This window comes from Pangasianodon hypophthalmus, chromosome 3 (genome assembly GCF_027358585.1).
Source record: "Pangasianodon hypophthalmus isolate fPanHyp1 chromosome 3, fPanHyp1.pri, whole genome shotgun sequence".
Taxonomy (NCBI): Eukaryota; Metazoa; Chordata; class Actinopteri; order Siluriformes; family Pangasiidae; genus Pangasianodon; species Pangasianodon hypophthalmus.
Window position 1 is genome coordinate 15612114 of NC_069712.1, and position 19813 is coordinate 15631926.

Genomic DNA, 19813 nt, shown 5'->3' on the forward strand with positions numbered 1-19813 from the left:
GCATTAGGATGCATTTGTTTAGCATACAGAGTTTTTGTTTTGTTTGTTTCCCCCCAAGCCGATTCCTGACTCAGTGCATGGTGGAGAGATGTTCAGCACTCTGCTGTATGTGTTTCTAAATGAGGAGAGAAGCGCGCTGTACTAGAGGCTACTAACTTGTGCGAGCAGATAGAGCAACACTGTCAGTGACGTAGCCTACTATTCTCTCATACTACTCAGTACGCTAGTGTGCGTCTTGGGACGTGGTTATTATTTACATCCTTTTTGTGCCCTTTAATAAAGAGAGAAAATGCAGCCAAGCGGATTCCAGTGGAGACTGAAGTTTATCTCGGTGTCTTCCTGGCATTAAACAAGAAGAAATGACCAAAAAAAAAAAAAAAAAAAAAAAAAAAAAGAGTGGAGAAAATGTAGCCGTGTATTAGGGTTGCACGATACTGAAGAAAAATGCGATATGCGATAACTTGTTAATAATACGGTATGCGGTATGATAATGCTGATAATGCTGTAAGTGTGTAAACTATATGTATATGTGTATATGTATGTATATATATATGTGTGTGTGTGTGTGTGGGGGTGACTGGGTGTGGGTGTATATATTTAAAAAACTGAAAATGACATAACCAATATACATGTTTCATTTTCTTCTGAGGAAAAGAAAGCATTCTCTGCTATCTGCTTCACTCTGAAATGTTGACTTTTCATAACTTTTTGAAGTATTAAAATCGTTCCGTTATCACAAGCCCTTGCGATATACATATCGCGATATTTACCTTTGCGATATTTCAATAATTTTGATATATTGTGCAGCCCTACTGTGTATGTGAGTACAGAGAATGGGTGTGTGTGTGATTAGTCAGTGCTAGGACTAAACGTTGGTGAGTGTGTGTGTGTGTGTGTGTGTGTGTGTGTGAGAGTGAGAGAGAGTTTTTATTTTATGGACATAATCCATCTATTTAAATATCATTTGAATATTTAAATGTGAAGAGTATTTTTCTGCTTGTTCACCATGGAGCTTTTTATTCCTGAACTTTCCACTCTACATTATTTACAGGCCTACTTGTTATTACGGTTTGGATTAAACCCAGTCAATTCAGGATTAAACCCAGTCAAAGGGAGCAGTCAAACATCCTGAGAGCTCAGTAATAAATGTAATCACTTTGAAAATGGCAGCTTGTGATTTCAACCACTGTATCAAAATAATTTAAAAAAAAAATCACGAACCTCCCCGACCGCACGTTGAGAACTACCAGGTGTAACCCCACTACTTTACACAGGCTGAACATTCTCCTTAAGCTTGCCTGGATTCGTTTTCCTAACCTGGTTGAGTAATAAAAATACCACACATGCATACAGAAATTTAGTTCATACATTATTTTATTAGAGGAACACGCTGGTCCTGAAAAAATCTATTTACATCTGAACAGGAGTGCCAAAACACATTTTGTGCCTCCTGACAGGTTAATGCACTGAAACCCCCACCTTGGACAATTTTTGTTGCCTTTGTGCCCCCTGTTTACTCAGGGCACATTGAATCATCCCTCGCCCTCCCTCGCTTCACAGCACTTCTCTGAAATTGCAGTATTACACTCTTTTGAAAATTCACCTGCTTGAATTGTGTGTTAATATTATTCACTGTAATCTACTCTACCATGACACTTCTTTGGCCAGGATGTTAAAATAAAGCAGGTTACAAATAACATTTGGGAAAGACTCAGCCTGGGCATTGTATAAGTTATCGAGTACTTTGACTTTGTATGAAAATAATACATGGTACATGTATATGGGGTTTAAAATATGATAATGTGTTGCATTATTATGTGATAATTTTTGGTGCTCACAAAAGCTTACATGAGCAGAAGCAATGATTTAAAACCCCTCCTCTGTCTTCCTTTCTCTCTACATTTGTAATCAAATTTGCTCAAAGGGAGCATTCCCAGGCTTCAGCAGATTGTTTGACAGTTAAAAAAGAAAGATAATCAGGAATAGAGTCAAACTGGGACAGCTAACTCTGAACTGTGAAATGTGCAGAATGGTGAAGTTGTGCAAATTGTATCCCGAGTTTGTTTTGTCCCTGACTAAACAAATTAGTTGTTACTGATCACTTTTTTGTGCGTGCCTTCTCATTAGATTTACATGAGGCATGTTCAACTGGAGCAGTTTGTGCAACTCCCCAGCCGTTGTCCCTGAGCAGGCAACCTAGAAAAGCTGCTTATGCTGAATAAGAGGGGCGTTGTTTAAAAATGAAATCGCCTGGATGGGGAAAAAAAAGCCTGATGATGAGGTAGACAGAAGCAGTGGGTTCTTGTTTGGGTCAAGGTTTGAGAGCTGTTGTCTTGTCAGATACGACGCTGTGTGTTCATCAGCGTGACAGAGACGCCAAAACTTGTTTCAGTCCACACAGCATCAGAGTCAAGACAGATAACATATCATGTTCTATTCTGTCCAGTCTGTTCCTTTATTCTTCCTCTCCCCTCCTGCATCTGTGTGTGTGTGGTGTGTGTGTGTGTGTGTGTGTGGTGTGTGTGTATGTGTGTGCGTGTGTGTGTGTGTGCTGGGCTCAGATTTCCTCTATGAAACTGCTCCCTCAGTGTTGACATACACATTAATTACCTAGACTGCCAGGAACCCATGTCTGGTTTCCCTGCCCCATCAGTCCCATCACTCATAAGTGTAAGTGTGTGTGTGTGTGTGCGCGTGTGTGTGTCTGAACAAAATATCTGAGTTTAAGGAACACAGAGATAAGAGAAGCGTGTTTGTACATGTGTGTTTTGTGCCTGTATGTGTTTTTCAAAAGCAAAAATTACAGAATGGTAGATTTTAATCTTAGAGTAGAGCTTGTGAATACCTGGTGTTTAAACTTAAACGAGGAAGCTGTGGGAAAGAGGAAGGACTGAGTGTGTGTGGTTAAAATTAGCTTTGAGTCAAATTTTAGGAAAACGAGAAAGGTAGTGATGGGCATGATACATGGTAACATTAGTGTGAAACCATATATGATGGCAGTAATTTGTATTTGTTCTTCAGTATTTGTTCTTTTCCTCCTTTTGAAATAATTAATTGATGTATTTTTTATTGTAGCTCTGCTGTTTTGCTAGTGTGTGTTTCTTTTAATTTTAACCTCAGCAAATCTAAATATCATGATGTATAATGTGTATCATGAAACATCTTCAGCAGATCATCATGATATGATATATTTGTCATTCTGTCCACCCCTAAAGGAAGGCAGTGGAGTGTGTCCTCATGTCTTCCTCATCATCTTTTGAGAGAACGTGTCTGTCCCTCTCTGTAAGGGCCGTATGAGTTGCACTGTAGTGCTCCAGGTCTTGCACGTGCTTCTGTTTAACTATGGGAAAAGGCTGTTTTTTTCTTCTCCTAGAACTGCTCATAGGAGAATTGTCAAGTGCCGGTCCGGTGTGTACAGAATGAGCCATGGTCCATTATAAGTACTGTTTTTAGACAGCACAGTTTTTAGAGAAGAATTGATGGCCTCTAAGAGACAGGTCCATAGAAGAGAGAAGATGAGAACTTAAAAAGTAAATAGAACTGGTCAAACAGAATGTTCAAGGCAAGAGAGGATTGAAGGAAATGAAGAGGGCAGTCTTTTTTTAGATGGAGAGATAGATAAAGCGAGACAGAAAGAGAGGGAGGGAGAGAGAGATTGCATATATTTGTGAGCAGTCTGGTAGGGAGTGCAACTTGCAATGCTGGCTGTGCATTAGTTTAATGGGAGCTTTGGGAGAGAGAAATGGAAAGGAGGGGGTATTGGCAATCACTGGCATCCTACTCACTCTCCAATCCTGTATTATTCATCACTGCAAAGTGGCCCTTGTTAATATTTTAAATCTGTTTATGACTCTTTCAACCCTTTACATGGCAACGCGCGTGTAAGTGAGTATATATGTCTGTCCAGTAGGAAAAGTGTAGTACATTGTTTCATGTTAGTAGGTGTTTTGAGAATTTCTTTGCATTTACATATACTCATTTAGCAGATGCTTTTATCCAAAGCTTCATACAGTTGATGAGGGTTAATGGCCTTGCACAAGGACCAGGATTTGGGATTCGAGCTCACAACCCTCTGAAAAGTAGCCCAGAGCCCTAACCACTCAGCCATCAGAGCAAATGTAAACGCAAGACGTAAATCCATCATGATAATTACCTTTTCTTGACATCAGCACCTAGCAGCATTAGATTAGAAGTCAATACGACAGATATTGTGGGAAATGGCGCATATCTATCTGTGTACGTATATGATACAGCAGAGTTAATGATGACACACCTGAAAGATACAGAGAGAGGGAAAGGATGAAAATGTAATGGGAGATGGATTGAGATGATGACAGTTTGGTTTTTAAAAATCCTTTATTAAATAAGAGTGAGCTAGAAGGAGAGGGAGAGAGAAGTCAGAAGCGATGGCATTCAAGCATCATTAAGTATCTGGCTCACTCTGGAAGGAGACGAGTGAAAAAGAGAGACACAGAAAAAGAGTGAAGGTTAGTAACTGATGAGCAGATCGTTGGGAGGAGATGTTTTTATTAAAGCTCTTGTCGATGGCTAGAGCTCCACTTATTATTGGTGGACACCTTTAATGCTTTGCCAATACTGTACATATTGTGTGCTACACTAAATCTGCAGCGAACAACAGAGAGAGACAGAGGAGAGAGAGAGAGACAGTTAGTTAGATAGATACTGTAGGTAGAGAGATATGGAACAACTGAGAAAAGGAAAGCTAAATAAATAATGAGGCTTGATTTCCCACTGCTTCTGACTTTTCGAATCTGATGGCTAAAACTCAATTTTTTATTCATTCGTTATTAGCCAGAAAAGTCTGTCTGAATGAGTGACGGACATCACTGCAGCTGTTCCTAGAGCAAACACAAAGACTGCACACTTATTCACTAGGCAAAGTGTACCCGAGCTTTAAAGAACACAGGCATGAGACGAATGGGAGAAGAGCCGAGAAACAGGAGGCTGATGAGGACACAGCGAGTTGAAGGGGTAGGTGGAGGGGTGGATGACGGGAAAGAAAAGAAGGAGATTTTAATGAAGTGAAGATGAGCAGGGGACGGATGAATAAGAAAAGAAGAGAGGGAGACTCTTCACCCTAGCTAGGGTTTACAGCAGATGGGCGGTGTGTGTGTGTGTGTGTGTGTGTGTGTGTGTGCGTGGGAGGAAGGTCAGGTGGGTGGAGAGTGACAGGGTCTACAGAAGAATGACTCGGTGGGGTGGCTTTGTGCCCGGCTTGAATGGAAGGGCTGGAAGAGGCTCTTCTCTGCTACTGTGTGTGGGGTGAGGGGGTGAGCCTGCACTCTCCACTTCTGAGAACGAGTGTGTGTATATGTGTGTGTTTACTTGGCCTCTGTTCTCTTTTCATAGTCACACTTCTATTCAGTCCTCGCTGAACAATAGCGCCTGGAGCTGGCATGTGAAAGTTTGTATTCTTTTTCCAGCACTGTAGTTATGACAGGCCTTTTACAGCTTCTCTTGCACGATTTTTCAGTAGCGGCAGCCGACTTAATAACTTCACTCTCCACAAAGAATTGCTGTTTGACTTCCCGCAGAAGGAAACTACAGTCACAGTATAGTGAGTTATGCAGCACATATTCGAGCCAGCCCAAGTTTGTCTTTGGCTGGGTTTCTGTCTTGTTTTTACTGCTTTAGAGGAATTTAGTGGAACTGCCTCGCACCTGTCAACACACACAGATCACTGCATGTCCTAATTACAGCCACCTCATACTCATTAACTCATGAGAATGAGCATGTCTTTCCTCATTCTGGTGAGCCATGTGTCTGCTGCTTTTAATTGTTCTGATATGCTTGATAGACTGGTTTTGATTGAGAGGTGGATCCAAACTGCTCAGCAGGCGATACAGGCATACAGGAATAATCACCGTCGGGGATGGCTTTGTTCATTACACTTTGACCTAATGAATTTTGTGTGTATAATACCCTATGCATCATTTCTGCTTATTTTCCTGTATGTGTTGTGGCTTGGGAAAACCCTTCGCTTGGTCAAATTTGTACATTTTCTATGATATATAGTTTTGAAAAATATCCTGAACTTAAATCTGCAGAAATCTGCTTACTTCTACATTTTTACCCTAATCTACTTTCAGAGAAACTAAATTAGAAAGAATATAAGTTTACTAAGAGGTATAGGTTCTGACTTTGGCTATCTGCATCGTCCACATCAGTCTTTGTCTCTGTTCCATCACCTTTAGTAAAACTCACTTGCAACATTTAAACACGAGCCTCATCATCGTCTATTCACTCAACTGATCTGTGTCCGCTCTTACATTGGTAGGGAAATTAATTCAATTGATTAATTCAGTCAGTTCTGTTCTGTTGACTACATTTCCACAGTCATCAGTGCAGAGTATGTAAGCACTCTTCTATGTGTTGATGACGATGATGTGACAGCGCAGGAGCAGTGCAGACAGCTAGCATTTGAATACAAGCTGAATTTTTTAGGCTTTTCAGTATGGCTCATAGCTATGCAGTAACTTGATGAAAGCCTGACATTCACTGTGTGAGAAAACCACTCTTAGTTTCCAAGGTTTTAGACATCTTTAGGTGAACAGACTGCATTTACTGCTGTGTTTGATGAACTGGATCCTTACCTAGTGTGAATGTTGCAGTGATGTTTTCTTAACCTAGAAGTATCAAAGTATATTATAGGCAGAAAACCCCAAAACTTTCATTTTTTGCTGTTTTCCAGAATTCATCCAGAGCGATGTCAGCTAGGTTTTTTTTCCCCATATTCCATCCTGATCTTACATATTAGGTCTACATGCGAACCCCTTAAACTACATACATTCTCCTATTAGTTTCACTGCAGGTACTGAAACCTCATGGTAGTTACTGAATAATGAGCTTTAAGATGAGTAACTAAATAATAGTTTAAAGGATTGTATGGGATATTAAACCATTTTCTCAGGCTACCGTCTTCCCAGGGAGCACTGGAGTCTGTGGGGTTTCCGTAACTCATACCATTGTGGTCGCAGCCCCCCCAATGGTTTTAATATGCATTCAGAAAGCATTGCGGAACCTCTCTTTAGGGGTCCGTGCATCCTGCTGGGGCCGTGTGACATTTTGGGGCCATGCACATATTTTTATCTCACATTTCTAGCTGGGTTTTTTTTCCTTCAAAGGAAAGTCCTGACCAGTCCTGGAGAGTAGGCTCCAGCCAAACTAAGTGATGGGTTATGTTTGTTTATGTGTGTCTGACACAGAGATGGTGGGTGAAATAATTGTGTGAGGAATAGCAACTTAATAGTTTTGGTCATATAGAAGTCTGTAACCATAGAAGGCTTTATCAACAAGCAGTTGATAAATTTATGCTCCAAACTTAGCCTGTTTAGTTATGTTTCAGTCTCTGTGAAAACATCCCGAATGTAGTTCCTGTCTGCTTTGTCTCTTCCATCCAGCCTGCTTTTCATTTTCTTTTGCTTCATATGCAATCATTCTCTGTCTGACTGTGCCCTTATTTGCCTCAGTGCTGGAAGGGGGAGGGGGGTGGGGTGAGGTTGTGGATCTGCTTTTTAGAAGGCAGCGTGGAGAATCCTATCACTCGGAGTTTAACGTCTATTATGGCTCCCATCTGCCCCAAGGGTAGCATTGTGGGTGGTGTCACTGGGGGATGCGAGAGGGAGGAGAGAGTATTTATTAGGGTTCTGCCGGGGTATCCATGCCACTGTGGGGAGGAGTCCTTAACACCCCAGAGAGGGCATACAAACAAACACACACGCATGCTCACACACAGAGCAGCTGGTTTGTCATTGTTGTGGAGTAAGTGTGTGTTGCTGGTCAGTGAAGTGTGATGGCGTGTGATGAAACAGTGTTACAAAGAGATGCGCAGAGGACCTCACACAGTCATACTCACATGTTAAACAGCCAGTCCAACTCTGCCTACTGCTGCGAATGGGGAATTCTTTAACTGGTTTACCACAAGAGTCAGCAAGAATGCACAAGTATGAATGTGTTTTATTGAAAACATTACAGCCAAAGTGTTACAACCAGCACTGCATTTCAGAATACAAATATACACTTTCCGACCACTTTATAAGGAACACCGTTATACCTGAACATTCATGTGGCAGTAGCCCAATGCATAAAATCATGCAGATACAGATCAGAAGCTTCAGCTGATGTTCATATGACACATCAGAATGAGGGATAAAGATGATCACAGTGACGTTGACTCTGGCATGGTTGTTGGTGTTGGGCTGGTATGATTATTTTAGAAACTTCTAATCTTCTGGGTTTTTTGATGCACAACAGTCTCTTGAGTTTAGACAGAATGGTGAGAAAAAAAAATGTCTGGTGAGAGACAGTTCTGCAGGTAAAAATATTCATGAGGGAGGTCAGAGGAAACTGTCCAATTTGACAGGAAGGTGAGCAGAAAAGCATCTCCAAATGTGCTGAATGATTTGGTGTTTTCTCTCAACATTTCACATAGAAGATATAATTTGAATCTGGCTAGTGTCAATATTTTATCTTGACATGTTCAACCGCAAAGTAACAGCATGTTCTAACTTTATTTGGCTCACCAATTTCACCAGTGTTTCCACAAAGCTGCATTTTCCTAATTCTGAAAAGATCTTTTGTCATCTTTGCCTGCAGATTGCACCTTGGCTGATGTGTGCAGTGCAGCTTTCTGAGATCCAGCATGACTAGCTCGCGCTATAGTTACATCATCATGGTGTGTCAAACCACTGAGAAGTAGATTATATTTAAACGTACGTCTCAAAATAAGACTTTCGTTTTGCAAAGGTCAGCAGTTTTTTTTTCTTGCCTGCCAACTTTCTGGCAACTCCAAAAAAAAAAAAAAAAACTAGTAATATGGACACAAAATCTGCTTGTTCCTGGCTATTCTGTCCACCTCTACTTCAGAGTGGAGAGCCACCTTAGTGGGAAGTCTACAGTTTCCATGTGGGTCTAACCTCTGGCCTTAGAATGGTGAGGCTTAATCCACCTGGAATTATACACCAATCCTTACTCCTTTCTCTTCTCATTCTAATTCTATTCATTTCAGCCTTTTTTTCATCCTTTTAATTGCATCCTGGAAAGACACTACCTTCATCTGTGCTTGTCAGCTTTTTGCCTGGCTTGTGATGGAGGAAACAAGTGAGCGAGTGAGTTAGTGAGTGAGGTGAAGAAGAGGAGAATTTGGCTTGGAGTTGGGAGGCTTATAGCTGATAGGAGGGTAATGGTGAAGTTCATGCTCTTCTGTGTGTCTGATTAGACACTTGCACATGTGGGCTAATGAGCATTTTGAGAGTCACCCCAACTCTGGATGTTGACTTCACTTAAACACACTATGAGCAAATACTTTTGATAATCAGTATTACTACATGTTATGATATTTTAAAGCCATCAGTACACTGCAAATTATTTAGTTCTTTTTATCCTCCTCACAAAGGCACAATGTTTTCTTTCCTAGCCATTTATTTAGTCAGAGCACAGCTTCTGCAGGAGTGTTGCCTATACTTTAGCAGCTTCACAGATGCTTAGTTCAGAAATTTTGTGCTTAATTATGCAAGCAGAATAATGTACTGCTTATTTAAACTTACCAGGACATAAGCTTATTAACCATATAGATGTTCGTACATATATCAACTTTGAATCTGATGGAAGAGTAACATAGATCCTGGCGAAGAATGCACAAGCGATGAAATGAAAAAGAGAATGATTAAAAATGTATGACATGTCAAATCTATTTTGAAGTAAATGTTAGTTGATAAAAAATAAACATAACAATTACTTTTGCTATTTCTAAACTAGTAACCCTCACTGCACTCATGCTCTCCAATAAACCGGTTTTGTAGGCATGAAGGTCGGTTCCATCATCCAATAATGCTAGTCAACATGAATGTGCAAAAGAAGTTGTTTTAAAAATATAATTAAAAGTAATTTCTGATTACAGTGCATCATAATTCAATTAATATTGTTATCCTTATGAATTATAATACTATTAGAATTTGGTCCATATTGAATTAATATCATCATCAGGGAAAATACAGACTTTAATTTAAGCATCCATGATGTTCAGACATGATAATTTTATAATGACAATATCATTCATCATAATAGTTCCATATCATGATAATGAACAGTTTATTAAAACCTTGTTATCGTACAAGCCTATTAATATGTTTATGATTCTCCACACACGGGAGATCTTTGTGTGGACAGTCGTAGAGATGCACATAAGCGTGAGTGCTAATTTTACAGTGGTGACACTGTGTGTGCTTGTTAAACATTTATATTTGTATGTGCGTGTATATGTATGTATAAGGAAGTCCATTCACCTCAAGCCTCTCACCTGCAGATGAACAGATGGGTGCCGTGGCTGGCCTCCCTCTCACCTCTGTGCTCAGTGTGCTTGTACTCTGGCACTCTGCTGTGATTAGAAGGTGAGCTGAGCTCTTAGCAGTTAAACCCAGACAGGCCACACTTAGCCTTCTGTCTCAAACCAGTCAGCATGTTTGGCCAGTCCAGTGCCCCTTTACTAGAGTTCATCTACAGTAAGCTGCTCACAGCCTCTGTCTGAATATGGCAGCAGTGAATCAGGTTTATCTGTCATGGCATAGTGCCCTAACGCAGCATGGGCAACGGTTATGAGGATTAAGGAAACAGATGGACGCCATGCTGACTGGTGCAGGTTCATTAACTCTCTTTGCGGTTTCTCTGAACTGCACCACCCCATCACCCCACTTCGTAGTGTCTCGTCTCGTTCTGCTCACTGAATAGCTATGTGAAGGAAAACGAGCTGCAAGGGCAACTGCAGGAGTGGAAGCCGTGAAGATGTCTATTGATCCGATGGCTGAAACGTGGGCTGGATCATTGTGCTTGATCGATTGATTTTGAAGTGAGGGACTTTTAAAAGACTGTTGATGTGTAGCTGACAGAGTTCTTCTCCCATCAGGGTTTGTGTGTTGTGACTGTTTGAATCTTTATCAGCAAAGGGTTGATGCAGTGAGAGAGAAAAAAAAGCAATTGGACTGGAGGAGCTCATTGTGAGCATGTTAAGTTTGATCTGGAAAAGGATCCTGGGATGGGCTAAACAACATTAAACTCACAGACAAGTTAGCCAGTGCTTTTCCTCTATACACGCTGGCACACACAGTATTTCAGGTGCTGTGTATGCTTAAAGGATAGGTGATAGTAGTTCCTGTTTCTCGTGTGTAATGAGCCCCAACATCTTCCCCTGTGGCATCAGCGGCTTTCATGCACTTGGTTATCTGCACAGTATGAAATTTCCTTTTCATAAAGAGCAAAGGAAATCAAAATTGGTATTCTGCAGACATGTCAAAATCTAAGTCATTGGCTGTCATAACAAAACTTTCAAATCTTACACATTACAAAAAATCTCAGGCTTAAAGTAAAATAAAAACAACAACATATTAACCAATATACACCATATGGCCAAAAGTATGTGGACCTCTGACCATCATACACATCCCCTTCCAAAGTTGGTACCCTCTTTGCTGCTCTAACAGCCTCCACTCTTCTGGAAAGGCTTTCCACTAGAATTCGGAATGTGGCTGTGGGAATTTCTGCCCTTTCAGCCACAAGAGCAATAGTAAGGTTGGGCACTGATATCAGGTGAAAATTCCTGCCACACAGTCTATGTTCCAGTTCATCCCAAAGGTGTTCAATAGGATTGAGGTCAGGGCTCCATACAGGCTACTCAAGTTTTAGTTTAAGTTCAAGTTCATGTTTTAGCAGTGTTATTTTAGAGCACTGGAATGCTCTAAACTTGAGAGGTATGAGAACACACAGGCAGTATATACAGAAAAATATACTTTGTTTTGTAGATACCACTATTTTACAGCTTAAGATTTACAAAAAAAAAAAAAAAAATTGATGAGTCATCGGGCATCGGATATACAAAAGTTTTGCCCAGTTAAACAGTCTGTAGATAGAGTATGTCCTTCCCACATAAATATAAATCCTATTAGTTAGTAATCTAAAGTAGCAGCTAGCTAACTAGCACATGGAAGGCCTGTGTTTTTAATTAATCTTCCTCCTGCATCATTTCAAAACAGTCCCTCCATTGCCATTGGCTGTTCCACCATAATTTCCTATTTCAAAAGGAAATTGGAACATATGGAATTAAATCCTTACCCTCAAGTCATTTCACGGGCGCTTTAACAGTAACTGCTCATAATGCTTGTTAATATAATGCTTCATAATGGGATAGCATAAGGCTGCATTGATTGATCCAGGCCCTGAGTGCAGGCTTTAAGAAGACGTGCAGACACACGGACACGTAGCCAGCAGACATATTAGCAGATTGCGTCGATGGCTTTGTGTGGGTCCCCACGCTCCTGTCAGTGGAGCTGTCTGGGCTGAAGGCTGCTGCCTCTTTTCCTAAAGCATGAGCAGGTGGTCGCAAGCACGTAAGACAACTGTGGCTCAGTTCTGGAGTTACAGAATATACTTCACATGTTTATACTGCTCTGTTTATATGAAAACAAAAAAGCATTCCTCGAGTATACTCTCGTATATGCGTGGTTACGAGGAGGCTGGAGTGCTTAGTCTTGCACTTCAGATCCAAATCACAATTTGTTCCCTGCTTTAATGAGATGTCATAGAAGTGCCACCTGTGAGAAATCTTCTGACAGCACTTTATGATAACATCACAAAGCAGTTGTGCTCTGTTTTTCTTTATTTGTCTCATTATAAAACAAATCAGAGGTTGAAAGGAGAGAGAGACATGGTGAATCACGATGACAGCTATTCCTCAGTCATTTACAGCTTGAGCACGAGCAAGCGGTAGCTCATGATTCTGTTGCTGCCTAGAAACTCTTGATTAAGTGCCGGGCTTTTTTGTTCTTGATTTAGACTACCGAGCATGAGTGACAAGACTGTATTGAGTGTTTGTGTGCGTGTGTGTGTGTGTGTGTGTGTGTGTAACTGTGTGTAGTTGACAGCATCTGTTCACACCGCATTTAAGTGAGTGTGTGTAACTGTGTGACTGACAGTTATACAGTGGTGTGGAGTGTGTAAATCTGATTCTATTAAAAAAAAACTCCATGGTTACACAGATGTATTAGCACAGCAATTTACACTTCTGTTCTAGAGACACAGACGCTCAGAGAATAATGAAGTCCAATTGACTGGAGCCACAATGACTGCCACAGACTAGACACACAGGGAGGGAGGAGAGAAAGACAGAGAGGTGAGCCACGGAGTAAACAGGATATACAGGAACATTAGGTCTCACCCCTCCCTCTGTCTCTCTTCTCCCGCTCTCTTTCCTCTTCATTCAACAAGAAGGGGGCAATTACATGGCTGTGTCTTGCATGTCTTTCATCTGCTGTGGGCAGCAGTGGTGAAATAAAGGACCTCTCGCATATAATTACATAGAGACATCCTGGAAGAGGGCGTCTGTCGCAGTGCACAACAGAAAGGAGTCCTAAATGCCTTTGATATATATGGAGAGATAAAAAGACCAGTTGGACCCGTTTGATCGTGAGAACTTGTCTTCTGTCTCGGGGCTTAGCTTGGTGATACTTATTTCACCAGTCTGGACAGGGCAGTAACCAGAGCATATACGTCAAAGGCTTACTGAGCTCTCCTCGTAAGCAAATTATAGTGTTTGTAGGCAATTTGGTTGTTTTGAAGAATTTAAGATGACGTCCTTCTGGCTTCTTTCATTTTAGCTTATCCCATGAACGCAGAGTGTCTTAAATGTGATTTGGAACAAGTGGACTGCCATTGCTTACTGAACTAGCTGTGTGTGTGTGTAACTTCAAATCAAGAGGGAGGTGCAAACACAGACGGAGAAGCTCGCAAAGGGCAAAGTTCATTCAGTCATTACCAAACATATCATGAGTACACAGTTTCAATGTGAAGAGTGTTTGTGTCCATTTTAGTCTGTAATCATATTAGTTATTTCCGCACATGGAGTATCTTTGAAGAGATGGAGCACACTCCACACTTCACACTGCACGAATAGAGACCGTGCAGCAGAGTTCAGCTTGGGTCTCGGATGAGGTCTGTGTGCGGTAACACACTGCTGCTGGTCTTTTGTGTCTTCACTTTAGAACTCCTGCCCTTGTTTAACTTCTGACCCCATAAAGAAGCTGGATGAGAAGAGCTAAAATGGTGGGTGGACATATACAGTCAGGTCCAGAAGTATTTGGACAATATCAAAGTTTTTGTGATTTTGCCTTTATACACCACCACAATGGATTTGAAATAAAACAATCAAGATGTGATCGAAGTGTAGACTTTCAACCTTATTTTAAGAGGTTCCACAAAAATATGGCATTTACCATTTAGGAATTACAGCCATTTTAAGCAAAGTACTTCCATTTTCAGGGGCTCAAAGGTATTTGGACACAACTGACTGACAAGAAGTTAGTTATTCCCTCGTTACTTCAAAACAAATGAAGCAGATTAAAAGGTCTGGAGTTGATATCAGGTATTGAGCTGGCATTTGGCAGCTGTTTGACTGGAGCTACCAATATGAAGTCCAAGGAGATCTCAATGCAAGTGAAGGAGGCCATCATTAGGCTGAAAAAACAACATAAATCTATAAGAGCGGTAGCAAAAACCTTAGGTGTGGTCAAATGAACAGTTGGGTACATTCTTAAAAAGAAAGAAAGCACTTGTGAGTTCAACAACATCGAAAGGCCCGGAAGACCATGGAAGATAACTAAAGTGGTGGATCGCAGAATCCTTTCCTTGGTGAAGAAAAACCCTTACACAACATCAACAGAAGTCAAGAATACTCTGGAGAAGGTAGGCGTATCATTGTCAAAATCTACAATCAAGAGACGCCTTCATGAATGTAAATACAGAGGGTTTAAAACAAGGTGCAAACCACTGGTAACATTCAAGAGCAGGAAAGCCAGATTAGACTTTGCCAGAAAATATCTGAAAAAGCCTCCCATGTTCTGGAATAAGATTCTTTGGACTGATGAAACCAAGATTAACTTGTACCAGAATGATGGGAAGAGAAAAGTATGGCGAAAGAAAGGAACAGCTCATGATTCAAAGTATACCACATCATGTGTCAAACTTGGTGGAGACAGTGTTATGGCATGAGCATGTATGGCTGCCAATGGAACGGGCTCACTGGTGTTTATTGATGATATGACTGCTGACAGAAGCAGCAAGATGAATTCTGAGGTGTATAGGGCTATACTCTCTGCTCACATTCAGCCAAATGCTACAAAACTGATAGGACGCTGCTTCACAGTGCAGGTGGATAATGACCCTAAACATACTGCGAAAGCAGCTCAAGACTTTTCGGAGGCAAAGAAATGGAATATTCTTCAATGGCCAAGTTAGTCATCTGATCTCAACCCAGTAGAGCATGCATTTCACTTACTGAAGACAAGACTGAAGGAAGAAAGACCCACAAACAAGCAGCAACTGAAGGTGGCTGCAGTGAAGGCCTGGCAAAGCATCTCCAGGAATGAAACTCAGAATTTGGTGATGTCCATGGGCTCCAGACTTCAGGCAGTCATTGAGGGCAAAGGATTTTCATCCAAGTATTAAAATTATGGTTATATTTACAATTATGTCACTTTGTCCAAATACCTTTGAGCCCCTGAAAATGGAGGTACATTGTTGAAAATGGCTGTAATTCCTAAATGGTAAATGCCATATTTTTGTGGAACCTTTTAAAATAAAGCTGAAAGTCTACACTTCGATCACACCTTGATTGTTTTATTTCAAATCCATTGTGGTGGTGTATAAAGGCAAAATCACAAAAACTCTGTCCAAATAGTTCTGGACCTGACTGTATATGGAAAAGATAGACATTAGAGATGAGTGTAATTCTGTAATGTTGTAATTCAACATTGGACTTATACATTTAATTGTGAATCAAAAAAAAATGGGAGCAGATCCAGAGGGTTGTGCTTGTTGGATGTGTCACTTAGTGATTAGTCCCACTTTTTCACCCATAGCTGCTTTATGTTTCCTGGTTGTATCGCGATACATCGTCCTTAGCCATCTGCATTCGTCCCTTCATCCATTACCATTGTAGGCTTTTTAGCCCTAGATTTCAGATTAACTTAGAGCTCAGAGGGGATGGATAAGAGAGGAGAGTGGATCAGACAGGACTACACACAGCAGAGAGAGAGACTGGCTCACGGATTAGTGCCCTTTTAATGAAATGGTACTGTCCACCTCAGAACCCCTTCATCACCAAAAATGCACACAAAACCAGGAATACAACCCCCACATCATCAGTTTTTTCCACACTTTTTTCTGTTTATTCACAGGATTATGGGGCCCTAATCTCTTTCAACCATAATTCAGATTAGATTTTGTATTATTTTTTATTGCTGGGCCTGTATCCAGCTTTCCCAGAGGATTGTCTGACTCACTGGGCAGCCATACCACTCAGAAAATTGATTAAAACTCTCAACCATGTCCTAGATTCCAAGGACACTGACAGTAAAGAGATGCATAAAAACGGTATGATGATAATGAGAAAAATATAACATCGTCTGCTAACATGGATTGTTGCTACACTGATGCTACCGTAACCGCCTGTGACATTAGAAATGATTGCTTTTTTGATGTGTGTGGTCCTATGACCTGATAGAAAGAGAGAAACACTGGAAGAGATGGAAAATAAGGGAGAGGTAGAGATATAGAGAACAGATCTTGAATAGATAGGTCATGTGAGAAAATAGACAGAGGTCAAGAGATGAGGTCATATGATTCAATTCAGTTCAATAGCGCTTTTAACAATAGACAATGTCACAATGAAGCAGAAATCCGGATGTAGATTTAGAGCCTTAATGAGAAAGCCAGAGGTGACAGTGGCAAGGAAAAACACTGAAAGGAAGAAGACTCAAAATGGAACCCACCCTCTTCTGGGTGACACCGGATAGTGGAATTGTAAATCATTTCAGTATAGGTGTAAAAAAAAAAAAAAAAAAAAAAGGCATACAGTACTAGGCGTGTCCTGGTGAGATGCGTAGTATGAGCATCCTGGAATGAGCACAGGACTGACTTTAAACAGCAGAGGTTAGCGTCTAAACATCCTACACACATCTTCAGGAGAATGATAGAATTACAGGGCAGAGGAGAGACAGACAAAGAAGTTTAATGTTTTGCTACTACAGACCACAAACTTTTAAAAAAAAAAAGAATAAAATTGTAGGCAGAAGGATAATGATGGTGCACCCCAGTAGATCAAGGACAAGTGGGTCAAGAACCTGTCTGACAGGGAACTTAGCTAGGCTGAGAAGGATGTCCTAGTGAGGGGATTAAAGTTTGTGATTCCACCCCGTCACATCCCTGTAGTGGATCTCATCACAACATCATGAATCTAACACCTGCAAGAACAGCATGTCAGATACCATTACATTACAGCACCAGTTGGGGTTTCTGCTACCCTAGCTAGCACTAAAGCACCACCACTTCCACTCATACTCAATCCTAAGATACATGAGGAAGAAACCCTCAAACCTCTCTCAGGCCTAGTGATAGGCCTAGTGACATACAATATTGCTAAATCCCAGACTCACTCTACTACCATGACCCTTTTAATAGAGAGCATAGCACATCTTATATATAACTCCAAGGTGACATTCAAAATTATATCACTGATTATGTTTATACCAAACATCTGTGGCAGTTAAAAATATCTTTTGTTATCATTCAGTAGGATGAAGCCCCTGGAATGAATTTTGAAATGTTTTCATTATTGAAATGGTGGCATAAGCTTACTACTACTACTACTACTAGTTCAATCCATTTGGTGCAATTATTCCTTCTTTCTCTGATGATTGTTTTCTGTTTATGTGTCTGATAATATAACTTGTTCATAGCTGCGACTTAAGTTTTTTTGTTTGTGGGTGCATGCCCAAATTATTATACATGCATTGTATCCTTCATTTCAAGAAGCGTCTCTGTTGGTGGAATTGCACTTGTCTTAGGTGGTTACGCAATACAGCTCAGCTACAGTGTCCTGCAAAATGAAGTGTGCTGTGTGTATCTTGCCTGGGGTATTGCGCTGGGTATTACAGAATGCACAAATGCACCTTTCACCCCACTCAACAGAAAAGAAAGACAAACATTCAACACTTCTTTTCCTCTCTCACTCACTACTTCATAAATACCTTCCCCATTGCACTTAAAAAAAAATCCGGATGTGGCACCGCTTGTTTGTTTCCCCTCATTTGAGATGAATTATGAAGGGAGAGGAGAGAGCTAGAGTGAGGAAGTAGGAGAGATGCTCAACCCCAGGCGAAGCACGGCAGAGCCAGATCGGGAGGACTAGGGGTATTTTTGTCTTATCCCCTCTCTTAATAATACATCAACTCTCTCCAGACTACATACTACTAAAGCTAACAAATGAAAGAAAGGGTCTGACTGGATATTAGGCTTAGGTTGTTTTGCCAATATGAAGAGGATTGGAGGGGCCTCATGCGTGTTTGCGTTAGCTGCTCATGAGCCGGGCCCGGGCCTGGCTGGAGTGTACATTTCATTAGTCTTCCCTCCTCTGGGGAGCGCTTGAAAGGATGTGGTGGGCCGTGCTGAAGAGAGCAGTATTAGATTATGAGGCGAGAGATTTGAGAGCACTAGCACGAAATTGGTAATTGGTCACCACTCCTTTTAATATCTGCACCTCTGGCACGTGACCGGCGGGAGAGTGCGGCCCACGCATTATCCAACTCCCGGCTCTCTCCTGTCTCTCTTTTATTCTCCTTTTCTCTCTCACCCTTCCTCCTTAATTCAGCCATCTGCAGTCTAGCCATTCATAGCTGAGGAGAATAGGGGTTAGACATGGTCTCTTTGTGTGTGTGTGTGTGTGTGTGTGTGTGTGTGTGTGCGTGTGTGTGTGAGACAGAGAGAGTAGTTTGGCTTTATCCTTTAATAATGTTTGTACAATGTATTTCTAGGTGAGAGTATTTCATAATCTGTAAAAATGGTGACTTCTTTACAATAACTGCATGTATGAGTCACAGTAGAGTAGCTGTGACATGTTTCACTCTATGCAGGTTAGCTTGGGGCAGTGCTATAAATGGATAACGTATTCATAACTAATTCTGAGCTGTCGATAGCTGGTTCAGGAAGGCTCTTGCAAACTTTTCTTATGGATTCATTTCCTCATAGCTTATTTTATGGTATTTTTTGTGTGATTGCACATTAGTGATTTTAGCAGCATTTAATAGCCTATGCATTATATTGCCACTGTGTTGACTGCAAGTAATTGTTTTCTGTTGTTATTTTATCAGCCTTCTTAGAAATTTGCTTGAGGCCGATGTTTGGCACAGAGACTACAATAATCTACGAGCACTTTTCCACCCACCTCTCGCCCACACACCTCCATTCATTTCCACCAGCTTTAAAGGCGAGCGCACCAACCCTAATATTATCGGGATTGGCATGTTAGAGTGGGCTTTTGCTTTTGTGTCCCATAAATGATCCAATTGACTGGAGCCATTAGAGGGTCGGGCATGGCCACCTGGTGTGGCCTTCAGCCATTCAGCTTATGTGCTGTGATTACTCTGCTCTGATGGTCTCTGTGTGGCCCTCGCACTGTTAGAGCACCTCTGCACATCCAGTAGCCATGAAAGCAGCTGTGGTTTTGAACAGATATGCTGCTGGTGCTTCTGCGAGGCTTGTGTGTGTGAAATGGGCTGATTATAGCACTCCTGAGATTAGTCCCAGACAGGATTTTCCCTTTACCTTTTACTGCTGACAGGCGTTCAAGCGAGGGTCTTTTCTCCCATGAAGGAACTGTATTCACAAAATCTAAAAGCTTGAAAGCATCCCAAAGGGAATTCATAGTAATAATGTTGGTTTTTGGTCTGTACTTATTTGTGCATGTATCCTA

The 19813-nt window shown here is 41.1% G+C and overlaps 1 protein-coding gene across 5 annotated transcripts in view; it reads left to right on the forward strand.

Moving 5' to 3' along the window:
* unc5b (unc-5 netrin receptor B) overlaps nt 1–19813 on the forward strand; it is a 63043-nt gene that overhangs the window by 1164 nt on the left and 42066 nt on the right. The gene's annotated exons all lie outside the window — the stretch shown is intronic.